The sequence below is a fragment of the Syzygium oleosum genome, unplaced genomic scaffold (assembly GCF_021117445.2).
Source record: "Syzygium oleosum isolate NSW1041296 unplaced genomic scaffold, Sole_v2.1 Sole_v2.01, whole genome shotgun sequence".
Classification (NCBI taxonomy): domain Eukaryota; kingdom Viridiplantae; phylum Streptophyta; class Magnoliopsida; order Myrtales; family Myrtaceae; genus Syzygium; species Syzygium oleosum.
Window position 1 is genome coordinate 16,956,341 of NW_026607485.1, and position 22,448 is coordinate 16,978,788.

Below are 22,448 nucleotides of genomic sequence, written 5' to 3' on the forward strand. Positions count from 1 at the left end.
GGAGACTTCAAAATATTAAGATATGATAGTTTCTTCAAATTTGATAAATTTATCAAACAAAGTGACTTGCACTTGTAAAAATATAAGGATGATAAACTTGAGGGAAGCCTCGGGAGGCAATGCGGATTAGGGCACCCGAGTTCAAGTGCCTTGAGTGTAGGAAGGAGACTAATATCTGCTGGTATGGTGGTCATATAAACAGAGTACAATTTTAGAGACTCCAATTCTCTTAACTTCCCAATCCATTGTTGCATCGGATCTTCCACAAGCCCACTAGATTTCACATCATCATGACGTGGCCAAAACTTCAGATCCAATTCCTTTAACTTAGTCAAGTTTGAGAGATCCGGAAATGTCATGTACAATGCATGCAATTCTAGAATGATAAGACTTTCAGGAAGTCTTGGTACTACATATATTTTAGCACGTCTCAATCTCAAGATCCTCAGGGATTGATTTCTGTAGATGCAATTGCCAATTTTCACATGGAAAGGCATTCCGAATTTACATTCAGCTTCTATTATGTTGAGCTTCTCAATCATCTAAAGGGCATAAGGTATTTTGCGTATCGGGATGTTGTTCATCTTCACTACTTCCAAATTTTTCAAGTTTCCAATGGAATCAGGTAGTTCTTCAATCCTTGTTTATGATATATCCAACTCAGTCAATGATTCCCAATTCCCGATTGAATCAGGAAGCCTCTTCAACCATTGAGAACTTGTGAAAATCCTTAAATTCCTCATTCTTTGGCAATTGGGGAGTTCCTCGATTCGAGTGCGATCGATCAGGAGTTCTTTCAAAGCTTCTAGTCCACCAAGCTCATCTGGCAGCCTCTGAAGACTCAAACATTTCCTTACATCTAAGGAAACTAAGCACTTCAACTGACAAATCGACCTATCAATTTCAACTAATTTGCTACAGCCCGAAAGGATCAAACGTTTTAACTTTGCATGAGCAGAGAAGTTGGGAGTTCTCTCCAAGCAACAACAATTGGTCAGATTCAGAACTTTCAAATTTATTATCACCTGTGAAAAGAAAAATCATGCAAAGATAACCTCTAAATCTTATAAAACAGAATAATAGATGTTAACTAGCATTTAAAATACCTTCATGTGGCTCCACCCATTCCAATCATGCGTGACTTCACTCCCAGATAGATCCACAATAACTATTTTCTTCGTGGAGAAACTTTTTATGTTAAATATTGGAGGAAAATTACGCCAAGAAAGCCATCGTAATTGTGGAAGGAGATCTGAATTATTTTGGAAAACATCAGTTGGAAGAGTGTTTGATGGCAATTTGTGCCAAGGAAGCCTTCCCTGTGCACAAAAATTTCCCTTTGAACCATCAACTGCAAGGAACCTTAGATTTGATAGTCCCACAAAGTCCTCACAGATAAAATAGTAATTCTGCTGATAGTTAAACTGGAGACGAAGAGCTTCAACTTTTTCTTTGTCCTGCCCAAAGAAAAAATAAGAAACAAAAAAAGTTGAAGGGAAACGCAACTATTCAAGTTCTCTATTTTAAGGGATTGAATTGAGTACCATCATTCCTTTAATCTTAAAAGAGCAAAAACCTTGGTTGAGTAGGTCAAAACGGTGCTAGGGAACACAGCAAGTAACCGGCTTTTTTCGAAAAAAAAAATCCCTAATGAACTGGAAATTGATTGCAGGGGGGGGGGGGAGGGGATCTAACCTCATGGCTCATCAGCAAATCCAATGCTTCCTCAGGATTCCACACCTACTTTGCTTCTCTATTTTCATATTACTTCTTCATGAACCATTTCTCTTCCGAGGTCTCTCAGTTGGTCATGCATCCACACTTTATTATCCTCTTTAATCTTTATCAAAGACATGTTCTGCAAAACTTCCATGGTTTCTTCCGGAAAAAATTTAGATTCATCCCAGAAATGAACCACAATGTCTTTGTCATGTCCAATTAAAAGACAAGCTATATCGAGAAATATATGCTTTTGCCGTACATCTAATGCGTCATAACTTATTTTTAGCTTGCTCTGTATTTTCTCAGGAGGAGTACTTTCCAACTTCTTTAATATGATATCCCACTTTTCCTTTTTAGTGCGAGCTAAAAGTGAACCCATGACCTCAAGAGCTAATGGAAGACCTTCGGCGATGTCTATCGCCTTCTTGGGTTGGTTGATATACTCATCTAAAGGAGAATCTTTTCTGAAGGCATGTTTGCTAAAAAGTTGAAGAAATTGATCTGGATCCATGCCGTTAACCTCATAATTGCAGTCCACTTCAGGAACATCAAGAACATCTTTCTTTCTTGTAGTAATAATAAGTTTGCTCCCTTTATCAAACCAATTACGCTCACCTACAAGTGCATCCATGTGATTCTCTTCTTCCACATCATCGAGGAGGAGGAGGACTCTTTTGTTAGACAACCTATCTTTAATTGTCTGGGTCCCTTCATCAATGTTTTTTATATCCACACATTTCGTCTTGAGGATGTCAGAGACGAGTTGATTCTGCATACATTGAATGCCGTTGCCTTTTGACGTTTCTTGGATATCACGAAGAAAGCAGCAATTCTCAAATTGTGTGAAAGCTGATTGTAGATAATTTTGGCAATGGTCGTCTTTCCAATGCCACCCATCCCATGGATTCCTACAATCTGTGTTTCACTTGTTTGAACACCTATCATTTCCATGATTTGATCGACATGGTGGTTGACATTGACCAAGTAGTCTGAAACCACCAGATAAGCCTTTTTCAACTCATTAAAAACCTTATGGGTAAGTGTTTTTGCGAATTCACCTTCTCGCCTAGTGTTTGTTGGAGGTCAAAAGGAAATGAGTTAGAAAACTGTGTTGAACCAAACTATGTCCTGACTAGACCAAATTAAAACTCAGACCCATTCGAAATGCGTTCTTCAAGGATTTATTCCATTGTACATGAATCAACGTTGGTACTAAGGGGTAATGAATGACCTAAACTGAAAAAAAAAAAAAGACGTTTATACCAAATTTGGGATTGTGCCGTTATTTAGCATGATTTCTGCGGAATAACTTCAATAGCAAAAAATTCAATTTCAACAAGACTAACACAAATCTAGAAAAGAAACCAATTGAAATGCTTCAAGTTTGAATGATATGGCACATCAAATGGAATGGTAAAAGCAGTCACCTATTGGGCATGCTGTGCAGGTCCCATCCCTTTAGTGCCCCGACTGCACTGTGAGCAGCCTTCCACTCACACATAGTGTCTTCATCACATCGCTTCTTGCTTTCATGTGAAAGAAAGGCCTCTCTGTAACCCCCAGTTTGGTATCGAACATCGGAAGGTGCCACATCATAAAAGATGGGCATAATTTTTTGTCCCCTAGTTTTCTGGCACTCGATCGTCTGAACTAGCTCCTTGAGACACCATACACTAGAGGCATAACCTTTCGAAAAGATAGGTATTGAGATCTTCGATTGATTAATTGCTTGGAGAAGTTCTGGGCCAATCTCTTCCCCAATGCGGAGCTCTTCGTTGTCCCTATATGCACGGATTCCCGCATCTATCATACTAGTGTAAAGGAAGTCGGTAAAACCTGCTCGAGTATCTGATCCTCTGAAACTCAAGAATACTTCATAGTCATATCCTGATGAAATAGCCTTTCCATCACCTTCTGTTGAAGTGTGAATACCAGAAGTGCCTCTTGCTATTTCATCATTTTCACAGATGCGACGTCTTTTTGCACTTCCCTCCATTGTCTCACTTGATCTTCTCTTCAAGAAAAAATTGAACAGTATAGCAGCAAAAGCAGTGACATCCAGAGATGAATAAGTTGGGAAGCCAGAATTACAAATGGAGATCTCTGAAGGTCGTTCTACTTAGAAGCTAGGATTGGATGAATATGCAGAGTCTTGGGCCAATTTGCTACGATTGGTCAATAAGAACAATTCATTACAAGTTGCCCCTCCCTTATTGCAATGTAACCTTAGTAAAAAGGCACATCTTTTTTAACAAAATTGAAAAAATAATATCCATTGCTAGCAATTAAAACAAAAGGCACCATTAAGTAAGATATGTCAAGTGAAATGATGAAAGTGTGTTATCCTACAAAATCTCATTGAAAAAAATCCACTCGAAAAAATTTCAAATTATGGTCTGGAATCATTTATCAAATGCTGCTGACCAAAAGAAGTCATTCATTACTTTGTTAAAAAGCAAAGTGATGATGAAAAGAAATAAAGTAATAAAGCAAAGAAAAGAAGACCCGCCAATGCTTTAGTGTGCCTCTGTGTTGTCGGCAAGACTTTAGTCCAAAGAAGCCCGTAAGTAAAACGAAAACAGGAGGATGCATTTCGGTGCCAAGAAATCATTCATTGTTGCTTCTTCCTGTTTTGCCCCTTCTTCTCCCGTACCCTGAGGAAGTCCTAAGATATGTCAAGTGAAATGATGAAAGTGTGTTATCCTACAAAATCTCATTGAAAAAAATCCACTCGAAAAAATTTCAAATTATGGTCTGGAATCATTTATCAAATGCTGCTGACCAAAAGAAGTCATTCATTACTTTGTTAAAAAGCAAAGTGATGATGAAAAGAAATAAAGTAATAAAGCAAAGAAAAGAAGACCCGCCAATGCTTTAGTGTGCCTCTGTGTTGTCGGCAAGACTTTAGTCCAAAGAAGCCCGTAAGTAAAACGAAAACAGGAGGATGCATTTCGGTGCCAAGAAATCATTCATTGTTGCTTCTTCCTGTTTTGCCCCTTCTTCTCCCGTACCCTGAGGAAGTCCTTTTCATAGTTGAATTCTTGAAAAATCCTCATTGAGATTTTATATAACTGTTATTATCCTCACTGTGAGGGGCCGGGCCAAGCTCGGGCTCAAGACGGCAGCTCCGTGTTGATTGGGCGAGGAGTGGGTGCAGAGCAGCCGCGGGTTAGGCGAGGAGAGGGCGAGAGCAATTTGCTTGAGAAGCAACTGCAGAGGAAGAAGAAAGTGAAAAATTAAAGGCAAAGCCTATTCTTAATTCAATTCGAGGATTTTCTTCATTTTTATTCAATTGCAAAGTTCGGATGAAATTGGCCTGTTTTAGTCACCTAAAAATGTCTGCCAAACATTTGGTAGGCTGGCAAGCTCGGGTCTTTATTTGAGACTAAATTAGCTATTTAGGCCTTTATTTGAAATAAAATTCACCCTGGATCATTTTTTGAGAAAATGGCCCCACTTCATGCCCTTATTTGGAGTTTTCCTAGGCAAATTGGTGAATGCAAAACCATCAAAGAGAATAAATTTGACAAAACAAAACTAGTAGATAGAACAAAAGACAACATGTCCCGTCTCATGAGCATTTGTAAGACTAGCACAATGTAAAGCCAGACATACAAAATTTACGTGCGAAATTTCGGCAAGTTAAATAGAATTATCAACTTATACATTTGATCATGGATTCAATATCTATAATATAAGCACTTTAATGATATTTTGGGAAGGAAAAAAAGATTGAGATCCCTAGGATGTCTTTAGTTTATATACTTAGTATAGCTAATGTCAGCTCAAAAAGCAGATATGTAGCCATATGTTTGACTAAATAATTGACAATGTGATGTTCAAAAAGAGTCTGACAGCATGCTGCCATCAATTTATCTAGATTCCAAATACGGGGTCAATTTGATCATCCTCATTTTTTCTAATTCTTCTCCTAATTAAACTAACGCTTTCACTTCTTTTAGAATGTATTTTTGTTACACATGTGTGCCTTTATCTTGCTAGTAAATGAATAAAATGCATGGATCTCGTGGATCAATTCCTCAAATATCTATTAGAACCTGGACAAGAAACGTTAGATTACAATTTTACGTGCCGAGCATCCATTTTTTTAATTTATATTTGTTGACACCTAAATTTTGGCTAACCATTTAATAATCAGTACATAGAAAATTAGGGATTAATCTCTAACCCCTAAACAAAAATATTAAAATTAGATTGCACAACATATAGTTTAGAATCATATAGTTTAACTACATTATTGTATTGGACCGGCGGTGGCGAATGGACTTAAAGTCAGTCGCGCGAATCTAGTTCACTTGTCAAGCAATACTCGGCCAAGCTAGGGAGACAGGGGTCGAAAATTTCAAGGGTAAAAGGGCCACGGTTTTCTTGATTTGAGCTTAAATCAACCCATTAGACTTTAATTGAAGAAAAGCCCAGGTTAAAGCCCATTATACTATAAAAGCCCGGCCAATTAACCTAGGTTTATGTTATAAATATGTTCTTCTACCCCTTAATCAAGAGAGGAGCGATCATAATTTTCAGAGAACACAAGTGAGAGTGAGAGCGAGCGAGAGAGAGAGAGAGAGAGAGAGAGAGAGAGAGAGAGAGAGAGAGAGAGAGAGAGAGAGAGAGAGAGAGAGAGAGAGAGAGAGAGAGAGAGAGAGAGCAAAGGAGACCGGTTGTGCCTCCCCACGGCCGACCGTCGCGCTTGTGTCCACGCCTGTGTGCATGCCTATGCCTGCACCTGTGCCCATTACCGTGCCTGCGCCCGTGCCTGTGACTGTGCTAGTGCCTGTGCCTATGCCTAATCCTGCGCTCGTGCTCGTACTCGCCGCCGCGCCTGTACCCGTGTCTGTGCTCCCACTGCTGTGCTTGACCGTGCCCTTACTGCTGTGCCGCGTTTGGCTGAGTTCTTGTCGGGCCATTGTCTGTGCCCGCATCGGCGTCCACGCCGGTAGTTACGCCCCTGTTCGTGCCTGCGCCCGTGCCCGTTGCTGCGCCCTTGTTCGTGCCTGTGCCTACGCCCATGCTCACGCCTGTGGCCCGTGTTCTTGTTTTGCAGATTTATTGGAACAACACCGTGAGCATCGTCGCCGGTCCGCCGCTGTTGGCCGTCCCGTGATCCGCAAACTCAATCCGGAGTCAAGCTCGCATTTGGAAGTTATCCGTAAATTAGGTAAGAAACTTTATCCGATATCGTTTCAAATATTTAAATTCCTAATTTGAGTGATTTTGCTATCTTTGGTTGGTCAATAGATATTTTTTGAACTTAACAACGTGCTTGGACGACTATCCGATCTCAACCATGATATACGATACTCGGCGGCACGCAAAAATCATTATCTTATCCATAACCATTTAGATACGATAATAGGTTTTATTTTGTTCCCAAATTTAAACGAATAGCCTTCCATCAATATCCATAACTACATGGATATGATCATTGGTTTATATCGTTTCCCTAATTCAAAGATGACAAAACAAATCTTGCGGATTATGTGGATTGATTTCAACCGTGGTGGTTATCCGTTTGTTTGATTTTGTTTCCTTTTAAAAGAAAATCCCAAAAAAGATTAATTAGGATTGGAATCAATTTTTTTAAGAAAAGCATGCATGTTTAGAATATATCTATATAACTTGCTTTGAATAGAGTAGGATAACCTAGATTTGCTAGAAAGATAGGATAATTTTCCAATGTAAATTAGGATTTAAAGTAATTTATTTCCTAGTTTAAGTTAGATATTATCTTAATCTTGATAGCTTATTTAGGGTAATTTCTAATTTCGAATTTTCATAAAAAATACTAAAAAGAAGCCCCTTTAGAATAGGTTAAATTATCTTGTCTAGAATAGATTACCTGTTAATTTAGGCATTTTTTAATTCCGAATTTCATTGAAAAACGCCAAAAATACGTCATTTGCCCATCATTAGAGTTAGGTCATTTAATCGCATGGCATATAGTTCGCATGCTAAGATTAATTAATTGCAGGTCATACTTTGCACTTCATGGCATGTAAGCTAGTTTTTATTTAATCAAGAGAAAAACGCCCAAAAAATATATATACAATGAGTAAACTGCTTGTTAATTAGAAATCATATTAGGACTGTCGATATGATTTTCTAGTTAACAATGCAGATGCTTACGTTGCTTCGAGGTACGTTATTCTCCCTGTTTAGTAATTTATTTACTGCTTTCATTATTGGGTGTTAATTTGGTGGTTTGCGCACTCGCATGATTACCCCACATTTTAGGAAGTAATAAAATGGATACAGACTACTTGTTCAAACATTTTTACGAAAAGAAAAGATATTGAAAGGACGTTAGAGAAATCTAGCGTAATTAAGTCCCCATACTCATAATCTCTGGTTCGCAGGAATAAAGTATATCTCTCGATACTTTATTTGGGTTTCTAATTGTCCCACCATAAATAGATTAGTGGCGACTTCGAAATGAAAATCATTTGCACATTAAAAACTTGAACCTTAAGTTGCAAATTGGTAGGGCTTGGGAGAGCCCAAGTTAGGCTTAAACTTAATAATCCATTAGCCGAACCCCTAGGTGGTACGCTGCACCGAGGTTAGGTCGCGACAATATTTCTTCCACTTCGAGGGAGATACTAATATTGACTAAGACTCCGTTCGTTTTGCGGAAAATGTGACGTTTTTGATTTTTTTTTTTGAAAAGTCATTTTTCGGAAAAATGAAAATAGTTTCCGGTGTTCGGCCGAGACTTGAAAATGACTAGGAAAATATTTTCCGCCATTTGATATCCGATTTAATTTTCTAGGGAAAATTACCAAACAATTCGAATTTTTATATTATTTTAATTTTAAATTATTTTTCTTGTTTTTTCTTTTTTTCCTTCATCCTTGGCTGGCCATGGCAACAGCCGACAGCCGGCCACAGGCGAGCTCGAGCGTTGCCACAAGTCGAGGCCAGTGTTGACACCTGGTTTTTTGCCGGTCTGGTAAATTGGTACCTTGAAATACAAATGGGCCAATACAGCGTAAAAATGGGACAACAGGGTGAAATAGTCAAGTTATTAAAAAAAAAGAGGACCGGGCTGGTTCTACCTGGCCCGACCGAGCCGAGCCCGTCCTCTTTCTTTCCCAATTAGGCCCAAGCTTTCCTCTTCCTTTTCCTATCTTTTTGGGCTCGGCCCCCTTCTTGCTCTTTCTCTCCCTCACGCTCACTCATGGAGCAAGAAGAGACAACAAAGCACATAAGCGACAGGCACAGAGAAGACAAAAAAAAGAGCAAAACCGGGGATAGAGGGAAGAGACAAGGAACGTCGAGCAGAGTTTGGGCAGGAGGGTACAGTCCTTGAGAAGGGGTGGCCCCCCTCTCGCGAGTGGTCGCTACTCAGCCTCTGCGGCCATGGGCCTGCCGGAGACGATTCGACGATCTTAGCCACTGCTCGACGGTCGCCGCTCACTTCTACTCCTGTGAATCCAAGACGGCGGAGCTCCTGGTTACGCAACGAGAAAGTGCTGCACTGTGAAGCCGCCGCCCCATTGTTTTGGCTACGAGCGAGCTGTGACCGACTCCGCTGCTGCCCGCTACCCTCACTCCGCTGCTGTCCGCTACCCTTACGAGTCCAAGCCGCGTGACCTGACGACCTTTCCTGCCATGCCTGTTGGTTTTCTATGGAACATGCATAGTTAAATTAAATATAAACGCAGCGGAAAGATATAACCATACATGTATCTCCAAAGGCGTTGTTCGTGTGTTTCAATAAAAAATCGAAAAAACATAGGGGGTTAAACGGATTACCTTTCGTAGCATGCCCAAAACGATTTCGGTTCGGATCTTCTTCAGTTCGAGCCCCACAAGCGCCGGACCTCTAGTTCAGACACACCACCAATTACACGACGAACGGAAGGAAGAACTTGCGGATAATCACCAATAGAATTGTGCTAACAATCTTGTGGCGATAATTCTCCGCACTCTCGATATTTCAGTCACGACGTCGGAAGAGAGAAAATGTATTTTCTTAACTCTCACGAACACATGATAATTGCATACTTATTTTCTTCATCGTCACTTTTCAGCAACCGTTGCTGATTGCACTTTATTAGTGGGATCAGCAACGGTTGCTGATCGCCACCCTTCACACGATCAGCAACCGTTGCTGATCGTGTGTGCATATAGCACACGACCAGCAACGGTTGCTGATCGTGGGTGATGCCCACGGTCAATTGCTGACCGTGTGCATGCACCACTAACTCTTTTTATTATTATTATTATTATATATATAAATAAATGTAAACATATATATATACATATATATATATATATATATATATATATATATATATATATATATATAGAAGTGCATGATCAGCATATGTGTATTTTGTGAGCATCATATGCACACACGCCCATGACAAAAATTGAATTAAATTAAATCCCAGTCCAACTCAATTCGATTGCAAACATATTTGCAATATCGTCTCTTCCGTACAATGTCATCCTAAATTGGTTATGGTGTGTGACATTCCTAGGTTTATCACTCAGCTGGTAGTAAGACTTGCACTAACACATTAGTACTCCCAAGAGAATTGATTGTCTCGATCAACCTCTAGGTCTTACAAGCCATGATTGACATCTAGCAATATATCATGGCTACCTAGACAGTGTGAATGCTTTAACTACATAATGAACCTGTCAACTTTGGCTACAGTGTAATTCAATCCCTCTGTCTTACTATGTCCCGATCGAACAAAGACCATGGAATATTTGTCAAGCCACCAATTCGATCATATGCACAAATCTAATTGACATGCATTTTATATGAGATATGAACAGTTCATTCTCGATTACAACCCCGGATAAGGATTTTTCATGCAATGTCAAGATTATATTGCATAGGACATCATTATTGTACCTTGTGTATAACAAAGAGATAGATTCCATTTTGCGCACACGTGTAACTTCGTATGTGAACGAACTATGGCCATCAAGTAGAGAGACAAATCAACGAATCGGCAATATGCACACCTGTGAACCATAGCCACCCAACACACAAGTCAACACTGTGCCTCAGGTCTAAGGATTATTTACACAAGACCAGAGCATGAACGATTAGGCATTGACCACGCTAAAAGCTTCCATGTTACTAATTGTTATATGCGTGTCACGTTCAGTGAACTTGTCTGGTACAAGCACCTATGTTCTAACTCGGGCATCACAATACCCAATGACTCGTGACTCGTTATTCCCTTAAATATCCAATACTTAACGGTGAAGCTAAGAACACACCGATTTCAACAAGATTATTGATATCCACTCAATGATCCATCGACCGGGAACAATTTAAAGATTCAGTCTAACTATGAACCTGTCACACATATTCTTAACGTCTCAAGAATACGTCCAGTCACAACTGATCTTATGGAATCATTCATATATTTAAATAATTAGACAAATGAATGAATACGTCATTGCCATTAAATAAATAATAAAATTGAAAATACAACTTAAATCCCTAACATGTAACTATTACATGATGACTTTGGGGCATACATCTAACAATGCTTCCCAGCTCCGCCGTAGGTTCCCCTGTTGCTCGGCCATCCGTGGCCGCTTGTTCTTGCTAGCTGCGTTGCGGGTTCACCGTATGTCGGTTCTTCCATCGCCATGCTCAGCTCACTCAACGAGTTCAGCGTGTTTCCTGAAATTGGTGTCTAGTATCCTCACTGGCGTCACCACATATCACGCGACCATTTGCCCAAGGAGAGGAAGGGGCAGATTTCTGGTCAAAGGCAAAAGTCCAAGCGGTGGGCGGAGATCAGGGCAGAGTCATTCAGGAGTCCCTGCTGCACTTGTCGGCCGAGAACCACTCCATCGACGAACCACTCCGAGGAGAGCCCCTCTGTGCAGCTCTACTGATAGCCCGGCGTTGCTTCCTTTGGAGAGGAAGAAGGCGACACAAGTTCACGACAAAAGAATAGGGAGAGATAGAGGCCGAGGGAGCTTGAGAGTGAATCCGAAAGAAGAGAGCTTTGCTCTTCGTCGGTGGCCCATCTGCGCCACCGTCGGTCCCGTCGAGCCTTCCAGCTGTCGCGCTTCATCTCGGTCAGTCGCGAACCAGGTGGGTCTTCATTGGATCTTGCTCTGGTTTTTCTCCCCCCTCCCTTGCTTCTCGGGTGCTGGACATACCGAGCCTATTCGGTGACCGTCTGGCCCCATCGACAGAGGCTAACACTTGTTTGATACTCAGTGAAGTGTTTTTAACGTTATATGTCGATAATAGGCCATGACCCTTGCCAAAATCGACCCCGTGGCTACTTTTGTCGGCTGCACTTCACGTATTCGACAAAATATCTCATTGAAACTTTTTAAGCTTAAAACGTCGAATCTGGTCGTGTAGTTTTCCAGCGTTTCATTGCAAACTAAGATGAACTTGTGACAAAATATGGATGTTTAGATCCTTGTAAATCACAACTGAACCGAAAATCGCATTGAATCTCACTCTAGAGCGTATATCTCAACTTGCAAATCAACTGTTCGACGAAATGTTTGAATGAAGAACCGAATTGAGTTTTGCTGAATCGATACTTAGAAATCGGTTTTTATGCTTGGTTAATTCTCATGTTTGTCGAATGGTGACTGCCTCTATTTTTTTGTGTGATTTTGTGGCATGCTTGTCTATTCCCGTCGTCGGCCGTGAACGGGCACCTTCCGGAGAGTCACTCCTCTCGCCAGGACGATGCCCGCGGATAGAGGCCGCCGTGGTCAGTTTCCCATCCTCGTTTCGTGTATTTTATGTGTGTATAGATTTAGTGTTTTAGATTTGGTTGAGATTTGGAGATATAAAAAACGGAAGTTGATATTAGCGTTTGGTCGCTGGTGTCGTTTTTCGTGGCCGGAGTTAGCCGATGGTCCAGTGGTTTGTGATGGCCGGCGGTGAGAATGTAAGGCTGGCGGTGGTCGTTGGCGGTGGCAACACGCGCCGATAGTCGGAGGCGAAGAGAGGCCGAGGGCGTGGACTCGTAGAAAGACACTCACGGTGAAGAAGTAGGGGAGAAGTCGTCCAGAAGGGAAGAAAAAAATTTAGAAAAGAAATAGGAAAAGGGGGCCCCGGGCAAATCAGAGAGTTGGGTCGGATAGCCGGGTCGGATTGGGTCAGGGGACCCAGTCCGGAATGCTTATTTTATTAATAAAAAACATTACAAAATTTAAAAATTTAAAAATTTCAGAAAAATTCAAACAAATTAGGAAATGTTTAGAAATTAGTTTTTGGCTTAATTTCACTATATATTAGTGTTAATTTCATTCTAGACTTAGTTTAAAAACTTGTAAAAATTGAGAAAACCATTAAAAAATTTTCCAAAAATTTGAACATGCCATTAGGACTTTACCTTAGGGCTTTTGATTGCCTTTTTTTTTAGAGACGAAATTAGGTCGTTGGTTGTTTATTTTCTTAATGATTATTTGGTTGCGCACCTTTAATATATTGGTTGTTCTTTTCTATATTTAGCATGGTTAGGACGAGCTTTAGGCTTCTCGATAGGCTACCCTGGTGTGTTAGTTAGTGAGCGATCAAGTTTAGGTACCGAAATGGCACTAGTTAGATCGCTAGGGTAATTAAGTCCCTGATCCTTAGAATCTCTAGTTTTCGCACTCATCGAGACGACACTTCCGTATCTCGATTAGGATTTCTATCCAACCCTTGATCATGGTTAATGGTGACTCTAATTGAATGCTTAGTTTAAACAATTCTCGTCGCATGAGGTATGAGACTTGGAAGTACCTCAGTCCTTGGATTAATGAACTATTTGATTTGTCCTTCAAACGAATCAATTAATGTTCACATCTATCGACAAATACCTTCAGACCTTACCAATCAATTTTAGATCCTCCCGATTGGGACGGGTATGTCGCGACAACCAGCAACCAGTCGAGGAAGAAGCAAATAAAAAAGAAAGAAAAGGAAAAAAATAAAAAACAAAAAATTTATAAAATTAAAAAATTAAAAACTTGATTTTAAAAAAAATGAAAAATAAAATAAGGAAAGAAAAAATAAAAATAAAAGGAAAATGTGTTATTTGAAAGAAAATGAGGTGAAAGAAGACATGAAGCGGAAAACATTTTCCTTACTTTTGAATGGGTTTTTTCATTGGTGGAAAATGTTTTCCATGACTAGTTTATTTTTCATGAAATGAACGTTGGTAAATCCGAAAAACGTTTTTTTGGAAGTTGTTTTCCGTGAAACAAATGGAGCCTAAGAAGCAACAAGCGCATGCTGACACATCGATCACTTTTTATAAATGGGTTAATACCACGAAGAATCCTAAACTGGTACACCTGTGACAAATTTACCAAAAACTATATTTTTGACCAGAAAAAACCCCAAACTGATATATATTCAACAAATTTACCATAAACTAATTTTTTTACTACCAAAAACCCAAAACTGCTATATTTATGACAAATTTACCTTCAATTAGTTTCCGTTAAATTGAATTAATACCACGAAAAATCTCAAACTGATACACCTGTGACAAATGAAGGGTAAAACCGACGGAGAATAAATTTGTCACAGGTGTACCAGTTTAGAATTTTTGGTGGTAAAAAAATTAATTTAGGATAAATTTATCACATGTATTAGTTTGAGGTTTTTTATGATATTAACTCATTAAATCCATGGATTGACTGAGTGCGTAGGGTAGCCAGCTAGTATTAGAGTAGATTTTTTTTCGTAGACCTTACCATGCAGCTGTAAGTGAAGTGACCAAAATATTCAACATATCAAAGTTTAGAATTTTTATCTTTCCTTTCGTTTAATTTCTTTTCTAGGCGAACTTCGTTTAACTCCCCGACACCTCCTTCCAGATCCTTCCTTGACCTTTGCACATTTCTTCCTTGCTCCAAATCCTTGATCTTATTCTTCCCTCGCAGGCACTGCGCTGGTCACACTTCCTTGCGAAAATGTTTAATTGTGAAACTCATAAATTCATAAATCTTTACAAACATAGATCCGAGTGCGTGATGAAAAAATTTAAGATTGAAGTTATTATTTGCAATGACTTGATGAGTGGATGAAAAACCTCTTCGGAAATATCAAATTATTTGAATTGAGATCAATAAAAGATAAAATTTGATTTCTGATAGCTTTAGCTTTGATTATACTCCACTAAACTTTTTTTTTAGTAATAGAAAGCCCAAAGGTGTTGTTGCAGATTTTTGAAATCAGACTTCTTCCATTTTAATTGAAATTGAGCTTCCTCCATTAAGCTCAAAAGCTTGGTGAAGAAGAGAAAAAAGGTGGGATCCACTACCGAGCTCCTACTATTTTACATTTTAAAGGGTAAAAGTCACCAAAAACCCTAAAATTATGCATACTATAACATATTTACTCTAAACTTTTTTCTGTGATACAAAAAATCCCAAATTTGTACCCGTGCGACATATTTACGCTCTGTCAAAATTCTAAACAGTTAAAAATCTGACTACATGGACTCTAAAAAGCAAAAATGGCGTCCACGTAGCTTAAGTGAAATGAAAACGACGTTGTTTTGACTAAAAGATAATAAAACGAAATCCTGATAGAGGGTAAATGTATCACATAAGTATAAGTTTGAGATTTTTTATATCTCAAGAAAAAAGTTAAGGGAAAATGTGTCACATTGGGCATAGTTTGGTGGTTTTGGTGTCACAAAAAAAATTCAGGATAAATGTGTCACAGTAGGTATATTTTGAGATTTTTTGTGTGACTTTTTCCAAATTTTAAAAGAAAAAGACTTTTCATATAAATGGGAGCGCCACTCTCAAGACCTTTATTCCTTTGCCACAGAATATTAAGGAATTGGAAAAACACGTACTACGTGCATTATATGCATCTTGGTGAGGAATCTAAGGTTGAGTTTAGTCATCTAGATTCGGATTGGGATATGATAAGATAAAGAAGGATTTGAAATCCTCCAAATATTTTTCGGATTGTAGAAATATCTCATCATATGTTTGGTACAACCTAAGATAGGATTTGAAAGTGGAGCAACTGTAATGCGGGGGAGCGTGATAGAGGAGAGCGAGCTACAGAGTGAAATCGAGGAAGGCGACTCTTCCATTAAGCAAAATTCTGAACTGAAGGCGAGAAGGATCTCTCTCTGGCGTTTCATCAAATGCTTGGTGAACGCTTAGTTCAAAGTCGACCAAGAGAGAGATCGAGGAACAATGGAAGGCCCAGAATGAGTAATCGGAGGTGAAATAGAGAGAGGAACCGAGATATGATTCAATGATGGTGGAAAGGCTAGAAAACAGACTGAGAAATAGAGGGAGCCACAGATGAGGTGCTGAGCCCTAGTCTTCCAAGTGAGCCGTGAGCAAGGGTGTCGCGCCGCGCTTTTTTGGGACTTTCGGGATTTGCGCGCTAAGGAGGTATTTCTGTGTAAGGGTCTCTCCTAGATCATACCTCACGTGACAGCGGATGGTAATTTCCTATTTAGTCTAAGTTTGTGATCTTGGAGTCGCCACTAGTCATTATTGGTAGACAGACTAGAAACCTAATCGAGGTATAAGAGAAATACCACGATTCTACGAACTAGAGATTCTGAGTACGGGGACTTGATTACTTGCGTCCCTGGTTCTCTCTCTCTCTCTTCGGCAATTCGTCGAACACCTCCTCCTCTGCAATGTTCAACCTTTTTCCTTTTTGTTCATCAATTTTTCCCGCCCCCATTCGGTTAGAACCGATTTCCAATATGTTATATTGGTTACCTGGCGCCAGCTGGAGAATTTCCAGCTGGCTAACTCGATTAAAACGTGCTAATTTGATCGGAGACAATCAGCCAAGTCTCGGGCACGAACTGCTTTTCTGGGTTTATTGTGCCTTTGGATGAGTCGGGTAGGGGAGATGAACAACCCGGGTCTGGTTGGGTTGACCTGGTCGACCCGACAGACCCGGGTTGGTCTAAATTCGCCAATTAAACTCAATTTTGACCCAATTTTTAAAATGAAACCCCAAAATTAAATTCCCCATCACATTCCGAACCCAAATATGTGATTTTCCCCAATTTTTTTATAATTGTGTCCAATATTTTCACATTTTTTTATTCGGGTTAATAGGGTTTTGTTCAATTTGATGTCCTAATGACCTGGTTAGGCAAAATTGATGCCAAAATTAAATTACCCACATCTAATTAACCCTAGAAATGATGGTCTTATGGTTCGACAATTTCATATTAGGCACGATTCCCAATTTGGGTTCAAAATTCTTATTTTTCAATTAAATTTTGGGGATTTCTGATTTGTTTTATAAATTGTGCAATTGGACCGACCATTATGTAATTCAAGGTCCCAGAATCATTTGTTGTGAAGACACTATGACTTAAAAATGATTAGAAAAAATTTAATTACATTTTTGGTTCAATTCAGGTTTAATTTTGCCCAATTTTGGGAAAAACATATACCCGATTGAGATTTTTCAAAATCGATGATGTATTCATGAAATTAAATTTAAAATAGGATAAATGACTATTTTTATGGAATTTTCTGATTCCATTTGCTATTTTTCTTGATTTTCTCACTTATTTTGACTAAAAGAAAATAAGAAAAAATGCAGGAAAATGCTAAAAAATTATTTTTTTTGGTTTAGAAATAGGTTTCTAGGCTTGGCCAAGATTCCTAGTCCTAATTTTGATATTTTTCAAAATATAAAAGAAAATGAGCTAAAAATCAGGTGTCAACAACTGCCCCTCTTTGGGATTGAGCTCGTCAGAGGTTGATCTCAAAGACAAGGTGACACTTGAGTTTTCAGCTGACTCAATGAACAAGATAAGATGGAAATTTCACAACAACTGATTAGGGATCTTGCTTTTGAAATTCGTGATCTAATCCAAAGGTTCTCTTTTCTGAACATATTTTGAAAGGTTCTTAATGATTGAGGGAGAGAAACTTACCTGTTTGTGAGCATCTCTTTGTTACTTATCCAAGGGCATGAATTGATGGTGGTGATGATTATGATGGTTATTCTGATTTCATGGTTTAAGGACGAACCCACGAACCATGAACACCTGAGGCTCCTCGCCTGAGGATTTGGAAATTTGCCTAGTGGTTCCTCACCAATAGGACTTTGAATTTGCCTAGGGGCTCCTCGCCTGTAGGACTTTAATTTGCCTAGGGGCTCCTCGTCTATAGGACTTTGAATTTGCCTAGTGGTTCCTCACCTGTAGGACTTTGAATTTGCCTAGTGGTTTCTCACCAGTAGGACTTTGAATTTGTCTAGTGGTTCCTCACTAGTAGGACTTTGAATTTGTCTAGGGACTCCTCGCCTGTATGACTTTGAATTTGCCTAGTGGTTCCTCACCAGTAGGACTTTGAATTTGCCTAGGGGCTCTTCGCCTGTAGGACTTTGAATTTGCCTAGTGGTTCCTCACCAGTAGGACTTTGAATTTGCCTAGGGGCTCTTCGCCTGTAGGACTTTGAATTTGCCTAGTGGTTCCTCACCAGTAGGACTTTGAATTTGCCTAGGGGCTCCTCGCCTGTAGGACTTTGAATTTGCCTAGGGGCTCTTCGCATGTAGGACTTGAATTTGCCTAGGGGCTCCTCGCCTGCAGGACTTGAATTTGCCTAGGGGCTCCTCGCCTGCAGGACTTGAATTTGCCTAGAGGCTCCTCTGGCCTGTAGGACTTTGAATTTGCCTAGGGGCTCTTCCTTAGTAGGACTTTGAATTTGCCTAGTGGTTCCTCCCCAGTAGGACTTTGAATTTGCCTAGTGGTTCCTCCCCAGTAGGACTTTGAATTTGCCTAGGGGCTCCTCGCATGTAGGACTTTGAATTTGCCTAGGGGCCCATCGCCTGTAGGACTTTGAATTTGCCTAGGGGCTCCTCGCTTGTAGGACTTTGAATTTGCCTAGGGGCTTCTCGCCTGTAAGACTTTGAATTTGCCTAGGGGCTCCTTGCCTGTAGGACTTGAATTTGCCTAGGGGCTCTTCGCCCGTAGGACTTTGGGAAGACTTCAAATAATGAATGCCTTGACTGTGAGTTATGTGATTTTGAGGTTTCACTAACCTTTGTATGGTTTTTTAGTTGACCAAAAACTATTTTGAAAAGTGGTTTTGAAATTAATCAAAACTGTTTGAAGCGTGGTTTTTTTCTTAACTTACCACAAACTGTTTGAAAACTTGATTTTAAGTTGACCAAAAACTTTTGAAACCTGGACTGGAAACATGCATTATTTGCATTAATGCATTTCAGACAATCAAATTTCCTTTTCCAGGAATTATTTGAACAAAATGCTTACAATCTTTCAAGAAATGTTTGGAATGATCGTTTGGAAAACCTTCATTAGAAAGGATTTGTCTCAATCTATGAGTTTGGTCTTTTCTTTGAAAGGGGATTTGTCTAATATCCCTCAATTTTATCTCTCTTAACTAATCCTTAGGTGTTCAGAGATGTTGGCAAGGTATACAATCCAATTGATCCGATAAGGTCTTTCGGAGGACTATAATGTTGGCTTGGTCAATGGCTATTCAAAGGATAGGCATTCTGAGGCCAAGAAATTTTTTTTTATCATATCTGACTTCGGGTCTACAAGTTAAGAACGTCGAGGACAAGACAAGATATTATTGCATACACTTCTTTGAGTGATGACTTCGGGTCTACATGTTTCTACTCTCAACATCCCAATTTGAAGAGTCTTTAGGGTGAGGTTGTATTGTTGATATTGGGTAGGCTCAAAAGGCTCATTTGTTTGAATTCAGGGTTTTTATGAAATTGGTGATCTTCTTGGCATCACCACCATTTTCTTCTTTTTTCTACTAGGGATCTTTCTTTTATGAACATCAGAGTCCTCTAAACGTTCATTACAATATCTTTTCTTTTGCTTATTCTTACTTGTTGTGATCTATGATTTCTCATGATCTTGGCTTTGCTTTGTCATGACTTTTTTGTCATTTTGAGCTTTCTTTTGAACTCTCTTTTTCTTTCTCATTTTTCTTGGGCAATCGGCCTTGCTTTTACCAGGCACACTACTTTTTCATGCCCCTGATTCTTTTGCCTTTGACCTTCTTGAATTCTAAGGACTCTGTATCATGCCTTTTTGCTTCTTATCTATTAAAGTGGATCATATGCTCATGCTCTAGTGTGAAGAGATGATCACCAATTTAGGGTTCTGAAATGAATTTTTTAAAGTTCAATTGGGCTTTGCCAAAAATAATGTGTTTGGGTATAAGAAATGAAGTGCTCTTCTTCCTCTTGGGATGTCTTGAGTTTCCATATGACTTCATCTGAAGTTGTCATAGAAAGATTGATGCAAGAGTATGCAATAAAATCTTTCTTGATCCTATTCTCCATAGCTGTCAATCACAAACTTTCCTAATTTGCCCCAATGTGGGGTGGTTCTTAACAGGGTTGTTTTTAAAAAAACTTCTCCACCGTTTCGGCTCAAATTTGGTTGGCAAGGGATAAGTATGTGTTTGGGATAGTGAAATGACTGCCTTTCATCATTTCAATTCATGTAATCATTGCGAACATTCCCTATTTCCTTCGGATGAGTTTTTCTCACTCACTTCTCTATTTTGACTTTGAGTGTATAGGGGACGTGTTTGGATATGGCTTACCTTTCATCATTTGAAGGTCTTTCCATTTGATTTGATTCAAACTTTTTCTATGAAATTTTTTTAAAGCCTTTTGTCAAATTATCCCTTTTAGGGAATTTTGATGCTTAGTGCATTTTCAAAGAAAGCGTGTTTCAAAACTTTTGATTGAAACATTTCTGAGGTATTTTTCTTTTCAAAAAAATTTGTTTTGTTTTGCTTAGCCTTAGTGTCATTCCGCTTGGGGAAGAAAAAGTTTGATTTTTCTCTTAGAAAGGCAACCTCTTTAGCGCATGCCCTCACGATTTAGGGATACCTGTCTGATCAATTCACCAAGATCCCTCTTGTTTGCATGTTTTTGCTTTGGTTCCACTGGGGATTCTTCTTTTGTTGCTCCCTTTTCTTTGTCTTCCTGAGGATGATAAAAAGGAAAGCACATTAGGGAACATCAATGGAAAATAGAATTGGAAGTGATACTTCCCTCAACTATTTGATAACTCCATTGGGATTTTTGAAATCATCAACTGGTTCGGATTCTTTTTTGCTTTCTTCTGCAAAACAGATAAACATGTTCATAAAATGCATGGTATGCATGATATGCACATGTTCTAAAGTGACCCGAATCTTTTCTTGAATGTTCGTTTTCATTTCATAGGTAGAAAATCTTGACAGCATCGGCATTTACATGATAGGCCAATTTTGTTCCTGCCATATCTACAAGAATTAATGCTCCTCCAGGAAGAACTTTCTTGATAATATATGGACCCTCATAATTCGGAGTGAATTTGCCACAAGGATCTGAATTATTGAAGATGACTTTCTTCACTACTAAATCCTCTGTTTTGAAATTCCTCGATTTCACTTTTCGATTAAAGGATTTAGCCATGCTTCTCTAATAAGCTTGCCAATGACATATAGCTCTTAATCTCTTTTCATCGATCATGTTGAGTTGTTCATACCTTTATTGAATCCACTCAGCTTCTGAAAGCTTCAACTGGGATAGTATCCTTAATGAAGGAATTTCTGCTTCAACAGGTAGCACTGCTTCCATTCCGTAAATCAATGAAAATGGGGTTGCTCCAGTTGATGTTCGAATTGAAGTTCGGTATGCCATAAGAGCATACGGTAACCTTTTATGCCAATCATGATAATTTTTGGCTGTCTTGGCCAGTATCTTCTTGATATTCTTATTTGCTGCTTCAACTGCTCCATTCATTTGTGGACGATATGGAGATGAGTTCAGATGTCGGACATGGAAGTGTTCAAGTAAATCATCTACGATCCTGTTGTTTAGATTTGAGCCATTGTCCGTAATTATTGCTTCTGGAACTCCATACCTAGCAATGATGTCCCGCCTGATGAATCTTGCAACATTCTTGGCAGTAACATTCGTGTAGGAGTTTGCTTCAATCCATTTAGTGAAATAGTCAATAGCGACCAGGATAAACCGGTGCCCATTTGAAGCCTTGGGGTTGATTGGACCAATCATATCAATGCCTCACATTGAAAATGGCCGTGGTTCAGACATTTGACGTAGCTCATTTGGCGGTGCATTGATTTTGTCTCCATAAACCTGACATTGATGGCAACATCTCACATGTTGGATGCAATATGATTCCATTGTCATCCAATAGTATCCCAACCTCATAATTTTTCGGGCTAGAAGATGTCCATTCATGTGCGGTCCACATTAACCTTCATGAATTTCTTTCACGATTTGTTCAGCTTGTGAGCATCCACACATCTTAACAGGGTTGAATCAAATGATTTCTTGTAGAGAGTTTGACCACTGAGGAAGAATTTGTTGGTTATCTTCCTTATAAATTTCTTGTCACCTGGTTGGCTTTCTTCAGGAAATTCTCCTGATTGAAGATATCTTTTGATGTCATGATATCATGGTTCGTTGTCGAACTCTTCTTGGACCATCATGCAATGAGCTGGTTGTTCAAGAATATTGATTCTCAATGATTTTATATCCATACCATCTTCAGCTTGTAGTAAGGATGACAAAGTTGCCAGAGCATCTGCAAAATGATTCTGAGTTCTTGGGAGATAATCGAATGTTACTTCTTCGAAACTTTTTATCATCTCTTCTAAGTATCTGTGATAAGGAATTAGCTTGGCATCTCGAGTTTGTCATTCACCAGTTGTTTGCAATATGATGAGCATAGAATCTCCATATACTT

General features: G+C 39.2%; 1 pseudogene; it reads right to left on the reverse strand.

Annotated features, from left to right (window-relative positions):
• Positions 1 to 644: 644 nt before the first annotated feature.
• LOC115681105 (disease resistance protein RPV1-like) lies at positions 645 to 3,757 on the reverse strand (annotated as a pseudogene).
• Positions 3,758 to 22,448: the final 18,691 nt, after the last annotated feature.